This window comes from Culex quinquefasciatus, chromosome 2 (assembly GCF_015732765.1).
Source record: "Culex quinquefasciatus strain JHB chromosome 2, VPISU_Cqui_1.0_pri_paternal, whole genome shotgun sequence".
Classification (NCBI taxonomy): domain Eukaryota; kingdom Metazoa; phylum Arthropoda; class Insecta; order Diptera; family Culicidae; genus Culex; species Culex quinquefasciatus.
The window spans coordinates 51855380-51879099 of NC_051862.1; the positions used below are offsets into that span (position 1 = coordinate 51855380).

At 36.7% G+C, this 23720-nt stretch overlaps 1 protein-coding gene across 2 annotated transcripts in view; it reads left to right on the top strand.

The window, feature by feature from the left end:
• LOC6045914 (prolactin-releasing peptide receptor) overlaps positions 1 to 23720 on the top strand; it is a 194775-nt gene that overhangs the window by 145391 nt on the left and 25664 nt on the right. The window contains exon 3 of one of the 2 annotated variants that reach the window (XM_038254202.1): positions 16583 to 17270. The exons of the other annotated variant lie outside the window; for it this stretch is intronic. The gene's annotated coding sequence lies outside the window, so the exon portion shown is untranslated. Of the gene's footprint in view, positions 1 to 16582; positions 17271 to 23720 lie in introns of those variants that run through there. 2 annotated transcript variants of the gene reach the window in all.

Genomic DNA, 23720 nt, shown 5'->3' on the forward strand with positions numbered 1-23720 from the left:
GTCTAAGAGACATTGAAGATTGGACCTCTGGTTGCTGAGATACAGCGGCTTAAAGAAAAAGAAACACGAAAATTGAAGTTTTCTAAGTCTCACCCAAACAGCCCACCATTTTCTAATGACGATATCTCAGCAATTAATGGTCAGATTTTCAATGTTAATACATGAAACATTCGTGAAATTTTCCGATCTTTTCAAAAAAAATATTTTGAAATTTTTTAAATCGAGACTAACATTTTAAGAGGGCAAAATATTGAATATTACGCCCATTTAAAATGCTAGTCTCTATTTAAAAATTTTTTAAATATTTTTTTTTGAAAAGATCGGAAAATTTCACGAATGTTTCATGTATTAACATTGAAAATCTGACCATTAATTGCTGAGATATCGTCATTAGAAAATGGTGGGCTGTTTGGAATTTGACAGCTCGCATTTGCCGAAATTGCGGCGCGTCGTTTCGAGGCTGGCATGCCGCGTGTCTTTTTCGGGAATATGCGCAATAAGCTGACCTTTCAAAGAAAAATAGTAAAAAAATCAACAAAATCTAGCTAAACATATGAACAGGTCGTACGAAACTTTGAAATTCCATTTTGACGGTGACAAAAAGCCTTTGTCTGAAAATAATTTTATTGGATTCCTCGGAAAATTTTACGTAACAAGCTAAAAAATTGAGAAGTTTATTAACAGGATTCCGAGATATTATTTTTTGAAAATAAAATCCGGGTCTTTCAACGCACCGCGCGCATAAACTACAAAATTGCAAAATCGGCAAAAAATCAACTTATTTCACTAAAACTGCGATAACTTTAAAATTTCAGCGATGATTATGTTAAAATAAGAGTATGTCTTGACAGTCAACAAAGATTTACAATCTTTCAAAAATATGTTTGGGTACCAAAAAATGCGTCTTTCAATTGCGAGTTATATATTGTTAAGGGGTTACATATATGTATATCGGCAAAAAAGTCAGAGGTTAGTTTGATTACACACTTCAGCTTTTCTTTAATTCTGTTTTCAGGGCATTAAAATATACATTTTCACCTACTAACAAAACAAATTTGAAGACATTTGGTTGTATCATTGCTGAGTTATAGCAATTTCAAGTTAGCAGTTTCAAAAAACGGGTGCCACGATATCTCAACACTGTTTTGACCAAATCGGGTGAAGACTCGTTAAACTGATTCCGTGTGCATGACAAAGCCCGATTTTCCAAAAAAAAAATATAAAAAAAGATAAAAATATTTTTGTGTTATTCACATAAAAAACCTGATTTAATATCACCAGAGGTGAAATAGAGCCTTTCTTACAAAATGATGAATTCCGAGAAATATATTGGTGCAATTAATTTTTCAGAAACATAATGATACCACCCAGTGAAAATTTTACCTAAAGTTTCGAATCTTTTTGGGCTAAAGCTCGAATGCCATTTTTTTTTAAATTTCAGAGGTACATTACTTGTCGCAGGATATTTAAATTTATTTAAGAAAAACATATTGGATTGACATTATTATAAAAAAATAAAGGGTACTCAGTCTTTAATGTTAGTCTATGATTAACTTAAAAAAAATATGTATCTCTATTGCACTTTGTCGATCTATTATCAGTAGCCAGAAAGAACACTTTCACGCGCAGCGTAAAACGCGCAAGCTTCGACTTGACGGCTTGCCGAGCTTTCGAGCGAGAACGAGCCGGGACATCGAATTTGATGTTCAGTATATGATTTTGTATAAAACCAAAAATTTAATAGGAAAAAATAGGGTAAAAGTATGACGAAAAACACCAATATGGCTATATCTCTGGAAATACATTTTGGAAATGCTTCAAATTTTGGGCCCAAGCAGTTTATCGAATGGTTTTTTGTTTGAATCTGAATTCGCTTAATTTGAGAGTGTTATCTGTAAAATAGTCCAAAAAATACCTCTAAAAATGGCTTTGACCACATTGACTGGTCGAAGATTGTGAATCGAAAAAATAAAATGTTCGTCTCCGACTCCACGGCTACAGATCAGAAATATAAAAATTGTGGGTTTTACGAGCGGTTTTCCAGTGATGGAAGATTTTGATTTTTGTGTTTTTTTTAAAGCAAATTTAATATTGGGCTTCGTCATGCACACGGGATACATCTTGAGAGTTCACCTCAGATTTCAGCCAATTTCGTACATCCCATATCGAGATATCATGGCACCCGTAAATCAATTCGGGGTTTACAGAAAAACGCCAACAAAGTTTGACAGCCCGCTTTGCGCATGGCGAAATGTTTAGCTTAAACCGTCTCTAACTCAGTTTAATCATGACATATCTTCATGAAACTTTCAGGAGTGATTGAAAATCATCTTTTGAGTGGATTCAACAAATATTCTGTTATATAAAATTTTGTGATTTTCTACATGTATGTAACCCCTTAAGTATTTTATTTATTATTTATAAAATCTCAATTTCAATTTGCTTTTAAAAATGTTGCCTTTTTAAATATTTAATTGTTAAATTCCAATTCGACAATTTAAACAATGACAAAAACATTCCTCAAATGCCTGCAAATCCCTCGCAACCACCGTCTTAATTATATGCCCTTTGAGTGCCAGAGGGCATGGTAATGTTCAGCGCATGTAATCCCTCACTAATGAGCCCTGAACCAAATCCTTGTTTCAGGATTTACGAACAATTTATATCATCTGGCAGGTGCAGTTCTCATCAGCACCACAGCTGCAGCCTGGCAACTCTGAAATCGTCACGAGGTTTAATCGCATCGTCTTCACAAAGGTCTCGCACAGTTACACATGTGACCATCCCTAATTACCGCTTCTTTGTGCATTAAAAAAATGTGATTAACTTTCCATAATTTGCCTTTCATTGCAGGTTTGTAAAAATCAGAAATTATATAGAAATCTAAGTTTTTGGCATCTTGAAACTTGCAATGTTGTCATTAAAAAAAAAACAAATATTTTAATCAGTGAATCTCTTTCCAATGTCATCACCACCTGATGCTACCAAACGTTAATCGCTTTATCGACTGTCAGGGTTACGGACATCATGATGAAATGTAATTACTCAGATTGCACAACCCAGCTGATCCCTCGCGGGTTGGCAATGTATCCTGATGTGGTGTGGACCTGACTAACTGATTTTGAAAACTCACATTAACGCTCGTTCCGACAGTCGTGTGCCAAAGTGGTTTTGTGAGCTTTGTGAATGAGCTTGTCTGAATGGGAATTTAATTCGGTATGACTGCAAATAGGAGTACTTAATTAGGAACGAATGATGTAAGATAACATTTAGATTCATCAAACATTCAAAACATGTTATACCTGTAAATGATGACTGTGTATCTTCGAAAGCATGTTCAGCTATCATCCAGCATTTTTATGACAGCGAATTAATTTTACCCAAATCGAACTCCCCCGTCGCACTTTTAGTGTCCCTGACCATGAAGACCTCACCGGTTAGGGTGACCGACGACCTCCCCCATGTGATCAATGCGTGCGTATTAACAGGGTTATTAATGTGGTAATTTTCGTTTCTGGCAGGCGAGGGTCCTTTCCTGCTCCACGGGACGCTCAGACAGAAATTTCCCCAGCATGGGTCATTCCTTTTCTCGATGGAACTTGCGCTGTAATCGCCGTGGGTGGCCCCGAGTTTCGTGTCAGCAGGGAATTTGTCTTTTTTATTTGGAGAAATGGGAACCCCTCTTTCACTACTACGCACTTCTTAAGGGTGCTTAAACGGGGCGGGCAAGTTATGGAGTTCGAGTAAAATTTGCGCAAACAACCAAACACAATAAGTCAAAGTTCTCCGATTGATTAAATTGGATTCGGCAGAAATCGAACTTCCACAAGTCAATATTGGAAGTTTCCATTCCAAACCAAATGTCAACCCTCAGTCGAAATTCAAATTACCAAAAATCAAACACCACACAAGCACACCACCGAGGGGCGGGGTCGTCGGGAAATCAGTTGACATCTGACATCGAACTTCCATTGGTCGGATGTGAACGGAAGGGCACGTGCTGGTTCGGATTGGAATGTCGACCGGCATCGATCCGGCGGCCGGAATGCAATTTGCGTCATTTGTATTGAAAGGGGTTCTGAAAAGAGCAGCAGCAGACTTCATGAATAACTAATTAGCTTTTTCGATGTGTCCATGTGACACTTTGAGGGGGCGTTGCAACACCGCCCGACTGTTCAGGGCAGTAATTCAATAGTAAATTACAGGCCAAGAACGAAATTAATTTCATTCAATTCGTAGAACGCAACCCACGTAATTTTAGGGCTCTCAAAATTATATGTGCAATGTAGTTAAGAAAGATCGACCAAATTACTTCGAAATGCTCAAAATATCCCTAAATTCATCCCTTCCTAATCGGATCATAAAGTAAGCTTTTCAGCAAGTCAAAAGCACCGATTCCAGGTTAAATTGCGCAGTTCAATTCGTGCTCAAATTCCCCCCCACGGAAAGCTCTTCTTTCGACCGGGGCAAATCCCCCGGAGTTTTCCGGGACGTGCAGGAAGAGTAGGAGGTCCCTAAACAGCATGCGATGACAGTACCAGAGAGTCTGTGTGTGTGTGTGCATTCAACTGACGGGAATAATCCGATTCTACACCTCCGCACATTTCATTTCGACTCGTCCAGGAATTCACCTGTGTGCTAGGTAAATATCTGCAACCTAGGCATGAAATTGTTGTGGGTGTTTTTGTTGTTGAAAGAGGCTTTTCCAAAGTGGTTTCAATTTGGTTGATTTCAATGCAAAACTGCATGAAGCTGAAAGTTTGAATTGTAATCTTACGTGAATTGGATGTATAAATTTCTATCGAACTTCATTGAAGAAAAAGAGTGCATTAAATATCAGCCAATAAATATTCCTGTACGAAAAAATTAGGATTGTTCAAGGTGTTAGGGTAATTCCGAGGGTAATTCTCTACCAACTCACACGAAATCGGGAAAAGTTGCCCCGACCCCTCTTCGATTTGCGTGAAACTTTGTCCTGAGGGGTAACTTTTGTCCCTGATCACGAATCCGAGGTCCGTTTTTTGATATCTCGTGACGGAGGGTCGGTACGACCCCTTCCATTTTTGAACATGCGAAAAAAGAGGTGTTTTTCAATAATTTGCAGCCTGAAACGGTGATGAGATAGAAATTTGGTGTCAAAGGGACTTTTATGTAAAATTAGACGCCCGATTTGATGGCGTACTCAGAATTCCGAAAAAACGTATTTTTCATCGAAAAAAACACTAAGAAAGTTTTAAAAATATTCCCATTTTCCGTTACTCGACTGTAAAAATTTTTGGAGCATGTCATTTTATGGGAAATTTAATGTACTTTTCGAATCAGCCAATCCTTTTTTTCGTAAAATCACCATAACTCGTGATGTTTATAAGCAAACCCCTTATGTCTATACATTATTTTTTTTTGTAATTGTATGCTCTACAACTTTGTAGAACATTGTTACACTCTAAAAAATAACCCTGTTAGAAAAACACGAAATTTTAAATGAAAAATTTTGTTCTAAATGAAAAAATGACCCTTCTGGGTCAATGTAGATTCGAAAAGTACATTAAATTTCCTATAAAATGACATGTTCCAAATTTTTTAACAGTCATGTAACGGAAAATGGGAGAATTTTTAAAACTTTTTTAGTGTTTTTTTTGATTAAAAATACGTTTTTTTCGGAATTCTGAGTACGCCATCAAATCGGGCGTATAATTTTACATAAAAGTCCCTTTGACACCAAATTTCTATCTCATCACCGTTTCAGGCTGCAAATGATTGAAAAACACCTCCTTTTTCGCTTGTTCAAAAATGGAAGGGGTCGTACCGCCACTCCGTCACGAGATACCAAAAAACGGACCTCGGTTTCGTGATCAGGGACAAAAGGGACAAAGTTTCACGCAAACCGAAGAGGGATCGGGGCAACTGCTGTGTGAGTTGGCGGAGAATTACCCATTAGTTGTTTCAAAATTGTGTAAAATTATAAAATAAATAAATAATCTTCCAGAATATTGTTCAGCGCCCCTGTGTGCTTCTAGCAGATGTGGCAAACAAAGCTGATGTAGGTAATCTCAAATCGTCGCCATCGTGCTAACCAGTCTTACGTGAGTTTTGGTCCAAATTGAGTTAAAAATGCCGTTTTGTGCAGCTCACAATGCCCCAATGCTCACTAGGGTGTAATATGGGTGTATGGAAAAAGATAAAGTTGTCCAAATTTAGCGAGCACAGCAATTTTTCAGTTCCTTTTGAAGTCCTAAACAACTCCCCAAAGTTTGGGAACAATTGGTTTAGTCCTCACTTTGCGCAAAGCGATTCAATTTTGTATGGGAATGTCTATGGGAAATAACCTATTTTTTGGATTCTGATATTTATAAAATCCACGTTTCGTGCTATATTAAAACCGGATTCATATTCGGATGCTCTGGAAGGTGCTCTACAATTTTCTCGAATAGAGTATGATGCTAACTTGCTCCTAGAAAAGGATACAGCGTGTTCAAAACTCGTCTAAAACGTGTTTTTTGCTCGAAAGTTTGAGGACGCTGTATCTTTTTTCAGAGGCAAGCTTTAAAATTCGATATCTCTGGAACGAAACAAGTGATTCTGATGCAAAATTGGCCGGGGAATACGATAGTGAGGTAAAATAAAAGAAATAAATAGGGCTGTTTTGAGATACGGCCATTTAAAGTTTTCAATAGCTCAATACATGTAGAAACAATATCTCAATCTAAAAATTTTTTACGGCGATTGATTCTACGTCCAATTTCCTTCAAGATTAAGTTAGGATCGACCGTCTAAGATTTTTGTGGTTCCTGAGCTATCGTTGTTTGAAAACAGGAGTTTCGCTTAAAAATCGCCAAAAAGTCGATAGCAGGATCGAAGAAGGAGATCGGAGATGCAGACCCAAATGCTATTTGGCTCAGACACCGTCAAAACGGCATTTAAAATTTTCATATGAACTTTGCAAATGTCAGACTGGAATTTTCGGTCCTCAAACTATATTTTTTTTAATTAACATATTTTTGAACAGGTTTAAAAATGAGCATGAGCATGAGCATGAGCATGGTTGACTGCCAATGAGCTGCTACTCCGTTATTGACAGATCAGCTGAAGTTAAACAATGAATCAAAAATAATCAGTGGGAGCCAACCATCCGTTCACTGTGTAACCCCTGAAGACCCCGACTTTATTAGTCAATACCGGCGCCCTCCCAAGAAGCCTGCAGTTCAACGAAAGGGAGGAATGTTAGTCCGATAGTTGAAGTTGCAGACTCATCAAGCACATAGTTTTTCGCTATATACTTGTTGATACCGCTTGAGACCGTTGAATCCACAGCATCTCCTTCAAGCATCACGTGATTATTTTTTTTTTTGGGTTAGTGGGATAAGATATTGGCTTTTCGATGCCTCCCGAGCTACGACGCTATGGGGAGGACTTTCATAACAGACCCGTCGGCGAGCCTTCCGAGCAACGATGCTATGGGAAGGTCTTTCTGGTTAACACACAAAATCACTCACACACAGTTATTTTGCTCCACTATTAACTCAACGATCCAAATTGTCAGTGCGTCTTTCGTTCATTATATAGAAATAGCTTTTTCACCGCAAAAAAAAATAAAACCTTATTTGAAAAAAATTTACACAATCCACCCGACGCCGTGCCTTCCGATCAACGATGATATAGGAAGGACTTTGAAAATCACAAAAGAAATCACTTTCACTCCGCATATTTTTTTACGACCACGCGCTCCCTTTGCCAATTATGCACTGATGACGCTGCATTTTCAGAGGGTAATCTTCTCCTCGCAGCACACAATACACGATAAAAATGCGAAACAAAAGGCACACAAAAAAAAATCACTTTTCACTCCGAATATTTTTTACGACCACGCGCTCCCTTTGCCAATTATGCACTCTGCACTCGAACAGCGACACAAAAGAGATGGAAAATAACACGAAAATACAGGACTGCGCGTCTTCACAGGCACCGCACTACTGATCTATTTTTGAACAGGTTTAAAAATGTCTAAAAACGTTTATCAACGCTAATTAATTATAAATCATCGTATGTTTATTTTGTTTCTTATTTCGCTGAAATTTTAAAGAACTAAACTTGATTGCAACTGCTATGTTAACAAAAAAAAAACACCGTTGTCCGTTCTAACACAAAAGTTTTGATTGTTACCATTAAAACATATCAAAAATTAATAAGAAAATAAGAGTAGAATTTGACAAAATATTTTTTTCTGGCAAAAAATGATGAAAATAGTGTTTTTAATTTTGAATCATGTCTATCATTCAACATAGTTCAGTACAGGGTCAAAGGTGATCAACAGTAATCGAAACTGATGCATTCTCTTGATGAGATGGGTTTGACAACCGACATTGAACCGACTTCGTTCTCAATCCGGGGTCGGTGTCTGGTCTGGCTGTCAGCCTTTATTGAGTTGGGTCCACCCGGTTACCGGTGACGTTTGACAACCTGTTAAATTTGTCCGGTTCATTAAGTACTAAATTGGCTTATGGTTAGAATTGGTTTTGATTTTGTGCTCTTCTTTCCGAAGGTTGTTTACAATATTTATCATTTCCAACAAAATTTACTGGAACAGATTCGTTTCCTCCGCACGAGTCAACAGTGTTGGCTCAACACACATCAACTTCATCAACACTCATAATAAACGGGGGATAACCTCTGAAGCCCGGAGTGCTTTGTGTACGCAATTACGCCTGTAATTAGACAACTCCGCAGAGAGCGGGCGGCTTCCCGTGTTTACTCGCGAGAGTGCGCCATAAAGTATGCAACCGTTGTTGTTGGCAACCGTCGCTGACATTACGAATAGGAAAGCTAGATGGCAGCACTTAAAAGAAATGAGTTGAATATTGTTTTCAAATTGTTTATTTTGTAATTTTGAAAGCTTTAGCAGAAAAAGTTGTTTACAATTTCAGTAAAAATTACAAACCTAAAATTTGTTCATTGTGAGCTATTGAACACCATCTAAAAATAGATTGAAGGCCAAAGTTTATTCGCTTCTCTGTATGCCAGCGAAATTGTTTATCCATTCACACAGAACAGGAAGACTTCATGTGTGTGTGGTACGTATGTGGGGGAGTCCAGTATATTCCACTGACGTGGGTAAGCAAACAAGGCCCCACCTCGGCCAGCCCAGTCAAGTAAAAGTTTTTAATTGCAATCCATTTGATGCAGTGTGCTGCAGTTTGCGCGCACGCTCGGGAAAATTGGATTAACTGAGTTTGATAATGGCTGAAAATGAAGTTAACTTTGATTGCCAGGAGATGGGGTGGGGTGCGTGCTGGAGGTAATTAAATAAAAGTTATGGCACCGATAACGAGTGTGGTAGGATTTTGTGGAATCAATTAGTTAAATAAATGTTGATTTATTTATAGTATGCCATTGATAGTTATACAACGTAGTTTATAATTCTTGGAACAATAAAGACGTTTTAACTTTTTCAAATCATGCATCAATTTAATGATGTTATCATGGGGTCGTAACGCTAATCTAAAAATAAAAAAAGGCCATCATGCCACTTTGACATTTTCAACGGCGACGCAACTCACCAAGGTAGGGACTTCAAGCTGTCTACCTTTCTTTATCTCGTTCCCCCCTTTGGGGTCAGCCAGTCAGTCTCGCCCGTCTGGGTCTGAATGGAAAACGCAAACGATGAAAAAATGAAGGGTTCCTTTCATTCCTCGGGGCGATTTGGTGTGAGCGGGTGTGGTTTTGAAAGCAGTATCGAGATGAACCTTTTTTTTTGCTGGTATTTTTTTATCACTCAAAACGGGGCAATTTAAAGGTGATGGGAATATGAATGAACAATTTTGAATGATTTTGAATGAATCAATTTACGATAACAGATGTAATGAAAACCCGAAGACGTTTATACAAATTTCGTTTTGCAGGTTTTTTTTTCGAAGAAACATAAAAAATTAAATAGCTTAATTTAACTTTTCACAATGTTCACATACGGGTCATTCCGTGTCAACTAGGTACACTTTTAGACTCTATCTTCACCAATTCAGACCAAACTTGGAGGGATCGTTAATCTATCGATAGTTAACAGAAATCTCAAGTTTGGTGCCGATTGGACCATTCCTCTGTCTATAGCACCGCCCTCTTTTTTGTCAATTTTCTAAAATCCTTTTATTATTTTATTCGTAACTAAAAAGTGACGAACTGTCACTTTTTACACGGCGCTCACGCACACTGTCAAAACAAACGTTTGATAGTGTGTGTGATCTCCGTGTAAATGGGGTGTCAAACTAAAACGTGACCTCATTCGTTTGACAATAGTTGGTGTCAAACCATCGGGGTTTGAGTGTAGTTTGTTCATGAGCAACTCTCTACGAAATTGGCCGATTTCGACCATTTTTATTTTTCGTATTTTTTTATTTGACTTAAACTTTGTGGAGGCCTTCCCTATGACCAAACAAGCTATTTTGCGTCATTGGTTCTTCCATACAAGTCTCCATACAATTTTGGCTGCTGTCCATACAAAAATGGTATGTAAATATTCAAACAGCTGTAACTTTTGGGTGAATTTTCTAATCAATTTGGTGTCTTCGGCAAAGTTGTAGGTATTGTTGAGCACTTTTGAGAAAAAAAAATAGGTAGACGGAAAAAAAATTTGCAGATTTTTTTGTCAACTTTTTTTTCACTAAAACTCAATTTCCCAAAATACGTATTTTTTGATTTTCGAGATTTTTTGATATGTTTTAGGGGACAAAAATCCGCAACTATTGAGCCATAGAGAAACATGGTCAAAAAATCTGCCGCCGAGCTATGAATTTTTGAAAAAACAGTGATTTTTGGAAAAAATCTAAGTTTCATGCAAAAACAAGTTTGACATTATTTTTTGATGCAAAATTGAATTTGCAATCGAAAAGAACTCTACAGATTTTTTGATAAAGGGCTCCGTTTTATAGCCACCGAAAGTTTGATTTTAGCGAAATATTTGTAGTTTTTCAATTTTTAAAAATAGTGACCATAAGTGACCATTTCTAAAAATATTTTCTTTGAAAAGTTCAGAAAATTTGCTTTGAAATTGTCTAAGAGACATTGAAGATTGGACCTCGGGTTGCTGAGATAGAGCCGCTTTAAGAAAAAGAAACACGAAAATTGAAGTTTTCTTAATCGCACCAAAATAACCCACAATTTTCTAATGACGGTATCTCTGCAACTAATGGTCCGATTATCAATGTTAATCCATGAAAAATTCGATTTTTTTTAAATCAAGACTAACATTTTATAAGGACCAAACATTGAATATTACGATTTTTAATGTTCAAATATGAAACATTCGTGAAATTTTCTGACCATTTAAAAAAAGTAATTTCAAGTTTTTAAATCAAGACTAACATTTCAAAAGGGCGTAATATTGAATGTTTCGGTCGGATTAAAAAATACAAAAATCAAAATTAAGAAAAAAGACCGATTTCGTAGAGAATTGCTCAACTAACCCAAACCATTGCCGAGAAACAGCACATTAAAATTAAAACATCTGAATATTCCTATGGTTTTAATTCTGATAAGATTGCTTATTTTAGTCCACATCACACAGTCAAAAATTGTTGAACATTTTCTGTAATGATAAAACTTAATTGTGTATTTTTTAAATTAATATATGAAAAAGATTTAATTTGTATTATTAACATTTTTTTGAATTTATAGTGTGTTATAAATAATTCAAAAAATATACATTTATTTTTAGAAGAAGTATATTATTCAAAAAAATCAAATTCAGATGGCCAAACATAAATATTTCCATTTATTTGTCATGTAAAAAGAAGCAATTTTGCTCAAAGGTTCGTTTATAAAAAGTGCTATGAAAATATTAAAAATCCGTCTCTTGAGACAGGATTTTCTTATCGATTCTGCAAAGTTTTACTTTATAATCAAACTATTCAGAAAATTGGACACAGTGATAAAAATACCTAATTTTAATAAACAATAATTTCTGCATATTCTTTTGTCAAAATTATTTTAAGATTTAAAATTGTAATTAAAAAAAAACTAAAATACACAAGAAGTATATATTTTTTAGTACAAACCTCCTTAAGTCACATTTTCTGCATTTTCTGTATTTTTTTCACTTGAAAAAAAAAAATGTTCAATTCTCACTGTTTGCGGAAGGACAGAGTTTCATTTAATAGCTTGTATTGTGTTTAAGTCAAAATTGGTACTGATACACATTTTATATGAAGTAAAACGTGCGGCATGTTCAAAGTTTCAAAGTTATTTACTTCTTTTCTCTGCCTTGCTTTTTTTAACCTTATCTAAATTAATATGTTAAACATGAAATACAGTCCAGACTCGGTCATCCAAAGCCTCAGTAATCCAAAGTTTTGATTATCCAAAGTTCGATTATCCGAAGGTTTGTACGGGACTTCGGATAATCGAGTCACGAACAATCAATTTAACATCAAATTCAAGTTTTGGCGACTCCATTTAAGTAAAATTGTGATAGTTGAATGCTTATTAAATAATAAAATACATTTCTTTTTCATTATTTCATCATCGCTATTTTGGCCGCCATCTTGGTTTTAAAAATTCAAAATCACTTTTGTTTAGGGATTAAACTTAAGCTCGACAGTAAAAAACATCGATTTGATTATACACTCTTGTTGTTAGATTACTTAATTTAAATCAGACAGATATTAGATAAAAAAAATGTCCTTGGAAATTTCCAAAATTTTCTTGTTTGTTGTGTAAATAATTTTTTAAACATTAATTTGCATTAAAAATATTTTTTTAGTCATCGTATTCAACATTTTGTTACTGTGTATACAATTTTTATTTTCATAGTGTTATTTATGTGGTGTCCAAAGTTCCTAATCTTCAAAAATATTTAATTATTTGGTATTTTTATTTTTTTTGAATCGTCAAATATATGCCGTAGTTATTTAATTCATTTTGTAAACAAAATAATCGTTTGAAACTGAAATAATATAAAAAATGTGTATGGCAAAATCGTAAAAAATAACAAATCTAAAAACAAAGCAAAAAAATAAATTTCAAGCCTAGGATTCAGCATTTGGATGAAAAAAGTGTTTTATAATGCTTTTTACACGCGTCCAGTTGCTTTCCAATAATAAGTTTCCAAAATGTCGATGTCTTGGCACTGTACATTGGTATTTTATGAAAATGGTAAATGTCTTCAAAAGAGTTCAAATATGCTAAATATGATTATAAACGCAGTAAAATGCTTTTTAACTTGTTTTCGGTTGATTAAACTTTAATTTTCATTAAAACTTTGAAGTTTTACGAAAAAATATTTTTTTGCCCTCTGATTATTCAGGCCGATAATGAAGGGGGGGTGGGGGGAAGGGGTGACATAAACTTTGAAAAATATTTGCAACGGCCTTATTAAGTAAATTAAAATGTAACTCATCACTCTTCATTCCATTTTGTTTTTAATATCAACCTTGCAAATTTATTATATTATAATTATATTTATGATTATCTGGCGAGAATTGATTTTCTATTTTTAAATATTTAGTAAACAATTTCTCAAAAATACGACAGATTTACGATTGATTTCACCAATCAATTCAAGCTATTCGTAATCTTGTTTGTTTTGAAATGAACCTACGCCGTGGTTCAAGGCAAAGCCTGGAATAGAAACTTGCCAAAAATATCAGCCTTTTGTCTTTCCTTACAAAACTAGCTTGATGATCTACCACCCACAATCCATTCGCCAATCAATTTCCTGTCATTCATTCAACCCAATCCTAATTAGTCCTGACCTGGGTGCAGAATAGTTGTCCGCAAAGCGGCCTCAATTTAGAACTGTCAAAGCGGAACCAATTTACTGTTCGCAAAATAATACCAAGAAGTGGCAAGTATTGTGATCGATCTATAATTTTTTTTGTCAGGAATAAAAAAAAGTCGATTGCGTCGAGCTATTAAGATATTCGAAGTCAAAACATCTTAAAAAGAGGGTTGAAACCGAGATTGGCATGATTCGTTGCTAACATTTCAAAATCGCTATGTCTCACGCAAAACTTATGTTTATGACGATTTTTGAAATGTTAGCGACGAATTATCAATGACTATGAATGGTACCTGCCAAATAATATTGGATAATCTTACTCCGATATTATCACTGCACATCAAAGATACATAATCTCGGAACTTTTATTCGGTTGCTCTTCTGGTTCACGAAAATCCACCCACTTCGTGATGAAAAATTGTCATCACGAGGAAAACAAAAAAGGCCTCTTTTGGCCACCCATTGTTTAGTATACGAAGAAAAAAGTGGGATGCACTTAATTTTTCATCGAAAACATCAACATCAACAGATTCAAAATGTTTCAAAACAATTCACTTCAGCAGCAAAAAATATGTCACGCTTGAGCTTGAACATAGCCTTCTACTTTGTTTATGTTTACAGCTGTAGTGCTGTTGTATTAGTGGGGAGCAGTGGGGAGTAGGGTGGTCCAAATCCGGACTTTTTTGGGGCTACCCCCTGAAATCAAAGATTGACCCATCACTAGGCTAAATTCCAAATTTGAGCACATTCTGACCACGGGAACCCCTCCCTCCAATCGCTTAAAGTTTGTATGGGAAAAATCGTCAAAATGTATGGAGAAAAGCAACTGTTTTACTTTTTTACCTGTGGAAGGCGCCATAGTTATCCGATTCTTACCATTTCTCAAATGTAGAACCTTCATTAAATTTAGATCAACTTTCCCGAAGACACCATATTTTTAGGATTTTTTCCCGCGAAGTTATTAGCGCTCAAAACTGACCATTTTTGCGCGGCTAGCTGTAAGGGGCTACCTAACAACGATGTTTAATTACAATTCGTAAACGCACGTGCTCTCTCTCAGGTTCAAACTCTCTCACGAGCTTGCTCGCCTGCCTGCCTGCCTGCCTGTTTGTCTACAAGCGCACGCGCTGTTTCTCTGCTTGGACTCTTGTCGTCGTCATCGTTTTCGTTCCGCTGCGCTGCGTTCCTGGCATGTTTTTTTTTTTATAATTTTCAACTAAAATAGCAGGTTTGTTTTGAGATATATTTAGCATATAAATTCTTAGATCACGTCAATTTTTTTTTAAACTGCACTGAAAAAAAAATTGAATAAAAGGCAGGTTATGCTTTGGCTTAGGCTCATTTAAAAGATTAAAGCAAATGAACAGAGATTGTTCGTATATGCTCATTAGAGTTATTTAAAAAAAATCTTCAGGTAATACAAATTTTGTTTTTTTACTCTAAATATCATCCAACCAACTGCTTGTCCATTCGAAGGCAATTTGATTCCAGATATAAACTAGCTAACTCAACAATCTCTATTTTTGAGGCTTTTCTTTTAGACATCGTTGCACTTTTTGGATGTTTCGGAATCTGACATAAACTTCTAATAATCGTCAAAAGCAAAATATACCGCAATTTGTTGTAAGGAAGATTGTTATATTTTCGGCAGATTAAAATATTTGGTATGGAATGAAAAATAGTCGTGATCATAGGGCTACGAAAAAACTTCAAATATTTTCTTTTTAAGCTTGTTTGATAGTATACAAAAGTGGAAAAAACAGTTCCCATAATCGATGAATTGTCTAAGTGTATTGTTCTTTCTGAAATCTATACTTGACTAAGTTAAAAATAGTCTTTTATTTTTCCTAGAATAGTTAAAATCCCAGTCTTGAGTTTGATATGGTACCATTTAAAAAAAAAAACTAGAAATAAATTTAAATAACAATATCCCTATTTAAAAATTTACTCAATAATAACAGATGACAATTCATGGAGGAACTAATTTATCGAAATTTATATTCTCTCACACACGCTCTGATAATATGATATCTATTGTTAATCACATATTACATTTAATTTTATATCTCGAAATAAATATCGAAATATATCCTGAAAATTATAATAAACATGCCAGGAACGCAGCGCAGCGGAACGAAAACGATGACGACGACAAAAGTCCAAGCAGAGAAACAGCGCGCGCGCTTGTAGACAAACAGGCAGGCAGGCAGGCAGGCGAGCAAGCTCGTGAGAGAGTTTGAACATGAGAGAGAGCACGTGCGTTTACGAATTGTAATTAAACATCGTTGTTAGGTAGCCCCTTACAGCTAGCCGCGCAAAAATGGTCAGTTTTGAGCGCTAATAACTTCGCGGGAAAAAATCCTAAAAATATGGTGTCTTCGGGAAAGTTGATCTAAATTTAATGAAGGTTCTACATTTGAGAAATGGTAAGAATCGGATAACTATGGCGCCTTCCACAGGTAAAAAAGTAAAACAGTTGCTTTTCTCCATACATTTTGACGATTTTTCCCATACAAACTTTAAGCGATTGGAGGGAGGGGTTCCCGTGGTCAGAATGAGCTCAAATTTGGAATTTAGCCTAGTGATGGGTCAATCTTTGATTTCAGGGGGTAGCCCCAAAAAAGTCCGGATTTGGACCACCCTAGTGGGGAGCTTTCGAAAATCACGTTACGCATTCTGTCTTTTCAGCACCCAGGTCCTGACGATTGACATCCTTCGAACACAAAAACGCTGCACTGCTTTCTTCTATCGAAACCTCCCTGATGAAGTGAAAAGCTAATTTTCAATCTGTCATGTTTGCTTTCTTCTCCTCACCAGGTTCCAACCAGGCAAACAAAACTGCTTCAACGGAAAGAAAGAGAAAAAAATTTAGGTACTCTGATTCAAAGTACTGACAGCAAAAAATCCCAACGACGAGACGAGATCTGATGAAAGAAAAACTAATTTTCGAACCGAACCTCGCCGCAACCCATCAACCCACCAGAATCATCCTAGGAGGCCGTTCCGGGATGCTCACCCTCCCCGTGGGGAAAGGTTAGGTCAGACCTGAAGCAGCAGCAACTACGAGAAATTGAAGCAGCAAAAAAAAAAAAAAACGAACCGTACTCGATAGTCCATCAAAAGGTCACGTTGCAGTTCAGAACTTGGAAAAAGGAAATTAACACTGGTCAGGATTTTCAACTGCAAGGGACGGGTCGATGCCGGCGCGCGGGGGTGGGTTGGCCACTTCCGGAAGGGCTCAGCTCTGTGACGGGTGAGAGGTGGTACGTGTTGCACAAATTAACTAGACGAGCGACCACAGCCAAGTTGCGCAGAGGCCACAACAGAGCGGCACGGAGAGCAAAAAAAAAGTCAGAAACACGGTGAAAAAAGTGGCTTTTCCATTGGCCGGATGAGAGGAGCCGCCCAGGCGATGTCAACTCTGGCGATGGCGAGGCACCCGTGGTTATGTGGTCATCGTCGTCACGGCCAAAGGCCGGACCGGATTCCAGCGGAGCTTAACAAGGTAATTATCCGCGGGAGGTCCCGACAGGAAGGGGGAGTTGGTTATACGTGTGTTTGGCAAGGGAAACAATGTTGATGTGGGTACAGCTGAAGCTATGTAGAATTCCTTGTAACTTTTTTTTTTGCTTTTTTTTTGTTTTGAAAATCTCAAACCATTAAAAATAAATAAAACCATGCGAAAATCTAAAGTATGAAAGTTGAAGGGGAATTTTGTGCAAAAAATTATTGACAAGGCAATTGAAATTTCTACCCCTTAACAATGGGGGCAAAACAATTAATAAATACCAACAGATTTGGGAAGATTTTTCAACACGGAGATTATTTTGCACAAGGTAATTCAAATGTCGGTATAACACTTTCATTGTGTTAAATAAATATTACTTAATGATATTATTTTTATACAAATGTTATTTATTTGTTTATGTACTTAACAATTTCTGTCAGCAAATCAATTATTTTGCCAATCAAAATTAACTCCCGGGTCCCGGGAGTTCCCGGTAAATTTCAAAATTATTCTCTCGATTCCCGGAAAATTCAAAATCTCAAGAATCGTCACCCTCTAGACAGGGGTATTAAAAAACACCTGAACAATTCTCTACCAAAACCGGAAATGGATTTTATTTGTATTTTTTGATTTGGCTCAAACTTTGTGAGGCCTTTCCTATGACCAAATAAGCTATTTTGTGTCATTGGTTCACCCATACAAGTATCCATACAATTTTGACTGCTGTCCATACAAAAATGGTATGTAAATATTTAAACAGCTGTAACTTTTGAGTGAATTTTCTGATCAATTCGGTGTCTTCGGCAAAGTTGTACGTGCTGTTGAGGACTTTTGAGAAAAAAAATGGTCAAAAAATCTGCCGCCGAGTTATGAATTGTTGAAAAAATAGTGATTTTTTGATAAAAATCGAAGTTTCTCTGTATTTTTTTGCCTTCCTCACTGAGGTAAGGCTATACTGCCGTTTTACGGCGATATGATGTATACGCCATTTTGGACTTTTTCAATTTTTTTGTACAGTCTGATAAAGAATCTTAAAAGCTACCTCCTGACGAAAGAATTTTTCAAAAAACTGCTCTGGGTCCCATTTTATTAAGCAAACAAACAATGATGTATACGCCAATTTTACTCATCATGATGTATGTATACATTGAGAATTGATAGAAATCAAATTCAATACTGTTTGAATGTTGATTTGAGGTTTTGGGACCAAATCAAGATTGGGCAATATTTTATTACATTATTTCGATTTAATTCTTAAGGGGACGTCCATTAGGCATCATCCATAAAGTACGTCACGTTCTGAGGGAAGAGGGGGGTTTTGAGAAAGCGTGACGTTGCGTGTTAAAAGCATAGGGAAATCGTGACAAAATGGGGTGGAGTAAATTTTGGTTGATTTTAATGTGACGGACTTAATGGATGATACCTTATCCACATCCACGTAGACACTTTTTTGAAAATTCTAGACCCACCCACCTCCCTTGCTGACAATTGTTCATGCAAAAAATGTGTTTATGGAGCATAGAAAATCGCTAAGGGAGCGTTATTTTATTACGTAACGCAAAAAATCGGTTTTTTACACGGAAAGGGGATCGATCGCCAAACCAGCGACCGAATTTTGCTGGGTTGGTTTTGCTGATATCAGCGAAATTTTTCTCTAAACCAGCGAAATTTTTCGCTGAAAAAGGTGGCTGCGCGAAATCAAATCCAGCAACTTGGTTTCGCTGGTTTGTTATTTCCGAAACGGTTTCTTTTCCAGCGAAAGTTTTCGCTGGTTTGATACACATCCTTCCGACAGCCGTCATAAATGTTTGTTATTGTTCACGTTTGGAAGCGATTTGTGGCAATCGAATTGCTTTAGGGGTTTTTTCAAAACAAAAAAGCATCAAGTGTTCAGCATTAAAATACATACTCAACAGGTGATGGTTCTTTTCAATGAAAAGAAACACGTTTCCATAAAGTTCTCGCAGCAGAAAAATACGGTGCAGTGAAGCTGGAGATGTATTTGTACTGCTGCATAGATGAGTGCACAAATTGTCGCAGGTGGCAGCAAGAATCGTAGGCGAGGAACTTGACCATGGCCGCGGAACAGTTTGTGCTGTGGCAAGTAAGTACAACCTGGCTGAACTTTCTTTTAATTCTGCTTCCGTTACTGCGAAATCTTTACACGATTCCCAATTAATCTCTGGTTCTCAAATCCTCTGGTTTATTTTGACATAGGCTTCTGCCACCAACACAAAAAAAAACAAACGTCGGTGATAAAAAACGCTGATCCAGTGCAAAAAAACACTGGTACAGTGGAAACATTCCCTGAACCAGCGGATTTTTCGCCGAAACCAGTAGAATAATCTCCTGGTTGATTTTGGTACGAGCTGCTGCCGCCGGAAAAAAAACCCGGACGTCAGCGATAGAAAACGCTGATCCAGCGTAAAAGAACACCAGTTCAGTGAAAAAATCCGCTGGACCAGCGAATTGTTTCCCAAAATTAGTACAATAATCTCCTGGTTGATTTTGGTGCCCTGCCGCTTTTTCCAAACCAGCGAGAAAATTTTCTGATTCTAGCAAAACTGATCCCCCAAACAGCGACATTTTTCACCAAACCAGTGTTTTTTTTCACTGGTTTGGTAGAATTTTATCGGTTTCCAAACCAGCGAAAAAAATTAGCGATTCTAGGTAATTTTTGTGCAGGCTGAGAAATTAGCGACATTTTTCGCTAGTTTTAGCGAACTTTATCGCGATTTGGCGATGGATCCCCTTTCCGTGTATACCCCCCTCGTAACAAAATTTCCATACAAATTTTAAAAAATTTGTATGGAGCGTAACACGGCCTCCGACCCCCCCCTCCCCCCAACTGCGTTACGTAATAAAAGAACGCTCCCTAATACCTCCCCCCCTTAAAGTATCCACGTGGACAATGCATTACGGGATCCACTCAGCTATCAAAATAGCTGACACAAAAAAGCCAGCTTTGATCGAGCAATGTATACATACATCATTGGGCAGGAAAAGTAGTGATTTTTTATTGCTATTTTTACGGCCAAATGATGTTTGTGGTTTAAAATCGTAGAGAATAGGAAAAAACAAGAAATTTTATAGGGGCCACATTTTTATTGTACTTTTTAACAGTTTCTACAGAGCAGATCTCAAATTAGTCATTTTAAATTGAAATAATGAACAAAAACTGAAAATCGTGTCTACAGCAAAATCACCTCAATGCACAGTGGTCCAGATCGCAAAATTAAGTGGAAAATGGATTTTCCGAAAAATGGTGACGTTTTGGAGCTTTGGTGTCTTCAGAAGAGTTGTTGCAAATGGAAAGGGGCAACTTTTGGTTTGGTTCAAAATTAGGGTGGTTCACGATTAGGGTGATTTTGAAAATCTAACTTTTCAGGAATATTTTGGGAATTTTTGTCTTCTAGAAAGTTGATGGGCTTGCCAATCCAAGCAACTTTGTCGAAGACACCAAATTTATCTCGTAATCTACGCCTTCTATGACCAAATTTATAAAAGCATCTGAGCAAACCTTCAAAATCAGTTTTTGAACGTGGCAATTCAGGGTTAACTTTTAGAGAAAAGTGATATTCGGAGCACTTTTAGAGCTCTACAAAACAAACATTTTCATTTTTGACATGTCAATTTGGACTTAAGGGTCAAAGTTACAGCCATTTTAAGGTAAAAAGATGCAAATTTAAAACTTAAATATCTCAAAATGGCGCAAGCCAAATTTTAAGCACTAGGTTGCATTTGAAAGAAGAGATCTAGCACTACAAACGCTGAAAAATCTCAGGGTGTTTTCTTTTAACTTGAGATATCTTCATTTGAAAAGTCTAATTTTCAAGGAAAACCATATGGGACCACCCTAACGAAATTCGAAAATTGTCCAAATATATGTTTTTCCATGTAATTTTGCCCGCTGAATCTGAATCTGCCCTCAGAATTGAGCCAAAATGTCAACAAATCGATTTTTGGTCATATTTTGGGTTTCCATGTAAAATTATCATTTAAACCCAAAATATGACCAAAAATCGATTTGTTGACATTTTGGCTCAATTCTGAGGGCAGATTCAGATTTAGCGGGCAAAATTACATGGAAAAACATATATTTGGACAATTTTCGAATTTTGTTAGGGTGGTCCCATATGGTTTTCCCTTGAAAATTAGACTTTTCAAATGAAGATATCTCAAGTTTAAAGAAAAACACCCTGAGATTTTTCAGCGTTTGTAGTGCTAGATCTCTTCTTTCAAATGCAACCTAGTGCTCAAAATTTGGCTTGCGCCATTTTGAGATATTTAAGTTTTAAATTTGCATCTTTTTTTAAATGGCTGTAAACCCTTAAGTCCAAATTGACATGTCAAAAATGAAAATGTTTGTTTTGTAGAGCTCTAAAAGTGCTCCGAATATCACTTTTCTCTAAAAGTTAACCCTGCCACGTTTTGAAGGTTTGCTCAGATGCTTTTATAAATTTGGTCATAGAAGGCGTAGATTACGAGATAAATTTGGTGTCTTCGACAAAGTTGCTTGGATTGGCAAGCCCATCAACTTTCTAGAAGACAAAAAATTCCCAAAAATATTCCTGAAAAGTTAGATTTTCAAAATCACCCTAATCGTGAACCACCCTAATTTTGAACCAAACCAAAAGTTGCCCCTTTCCATTTGCAACAACTCTTCTGAAGACACCAAAGCTCCAAAACGTCACCATTTTTCGGAAAATCCATTTTCCACTTAATTTTGCGATCTGGACCACTGTGCAATGGCGTATACATCATATCGCGGTAAAACGGCAGTATAATCCAGCTCTAAAAATGAACTTTCTATTAAAAGTTCCCACCTTCATGTATACATATCTACTCAGAATCGAAAACTGAACAAATGTCTGTGTGTGTGTATGTGTGTGTGTATGTGTGTGTATGTATGTATGTGACCAAAATTCTCACTGAGTTTTCTCAGCACTGGCTGAACCGATTTTGATCGAATCAGTTGCATTCGACTTGGTTTAGAGTCCCATACGAAACGAAAAAAACGAAACTATTGGCACTACGCCCCCCGGGGCATGGCCTTCCTCTAACGTGGGATTTCTGCTCCAGCGCCTCTGACGAGACAGGAGAAACCGGGACCGACGTTTTACTTCACCATCCGATAGAAGCTCAGTGGATAAGGCGGGAATCGAACCCGCGTCTCATAGCATCATCGGGATCGGCAGCCGAAGCCGCTACCCCTGCGCCACGAGACCCACAGTCCCATACATCGCTATTGAATTGTTTGAAGTTTCGATAAGTAGTTCAAAAGTTATGTATAAAAATGTGTTTTCACAAATACCCGGATCTTAATTATATGCATGTAAACGATGTCCGGATCCATCATCCGACCCATCGTTGGTTAGGTAATTGAAAGGCCTTTTCAATGAGTCCAAAACATTGAAGATCTGGGAACCCTGTCTCGAGTTATGACCACTTAAGTGATATTTATGTACTTTTTTGAAGCCGGATCTCACTTAAATGTATGTAAACTATGTCCGGATCCATCATCCGACCAATCGTTGGTTAGGTAATTGAAAGACCTATCCAATGAGTCCAAGACATTGAAGATCTGGCAACCCTGTCTCGAGTTATGACCACTTAAGTGGTATTCATGTACATTTTTGAAGCCGGATCTCACTTAAATGTATGTAAACTATGACCGGATCCATCATCCGACCCATCGTTGGTTAGGTAATTGAAAGGCCTTTCCAAAGAGTCCAAAACATTGAAGATCTGGCAACCCTGTCTCGAGTTATGACCACTTAAGTGGTATTTATGTACTTTTTTGAAGCCGGATCTCACTTAAATGTATGTAAACTATGTCCGGATCCATCATCCGACCCATCGTTGGTTAGGTAATTGAAAGACCTTTCCAATGAGTCCAAGACATTGAAGATCTGGCAACCCTGTCTCGAGTTATGGCCACATAAGTTATACGTTGTGTTCTTTTTTTCTGGATCTAAAAAAATGATGAAACCACTCATATACCCATTTTTGGTAAAAAGTGAGGAAGGCATCAATCACATAGGTGGATTAAGTTAGTTTTTTTCGAAAAGATCGAAAAATTTCACGAATATTTCATGTTTTAACATTGAAAATCGAACCATTAGTTGCTGAGATATCGACATTAGAAAATTGTGGGTTGTTTGGGTGAGACTTAGAAAACTTCAATTTGCCTGTTTCTTTTTCTTAAAGCGGCTGTATCTTCAATCTTCAATGTCTCTTAGACAAATTCATAGCAAATTTTCTGAACTTTAAAAAAAACAATGGTTACTCATGGTCACTATTTTAAAAAATCGAAAAACTGCAAATATTTCGCTAAAATCAAACTTTCGGTGGCTATATATCGAAAACGGAGCCCTTTGTCAGAAAATCTGTGAATTTCTTTTCGATTACAAATATAATTTTGCATTAAAAAATAATGTCAAACTT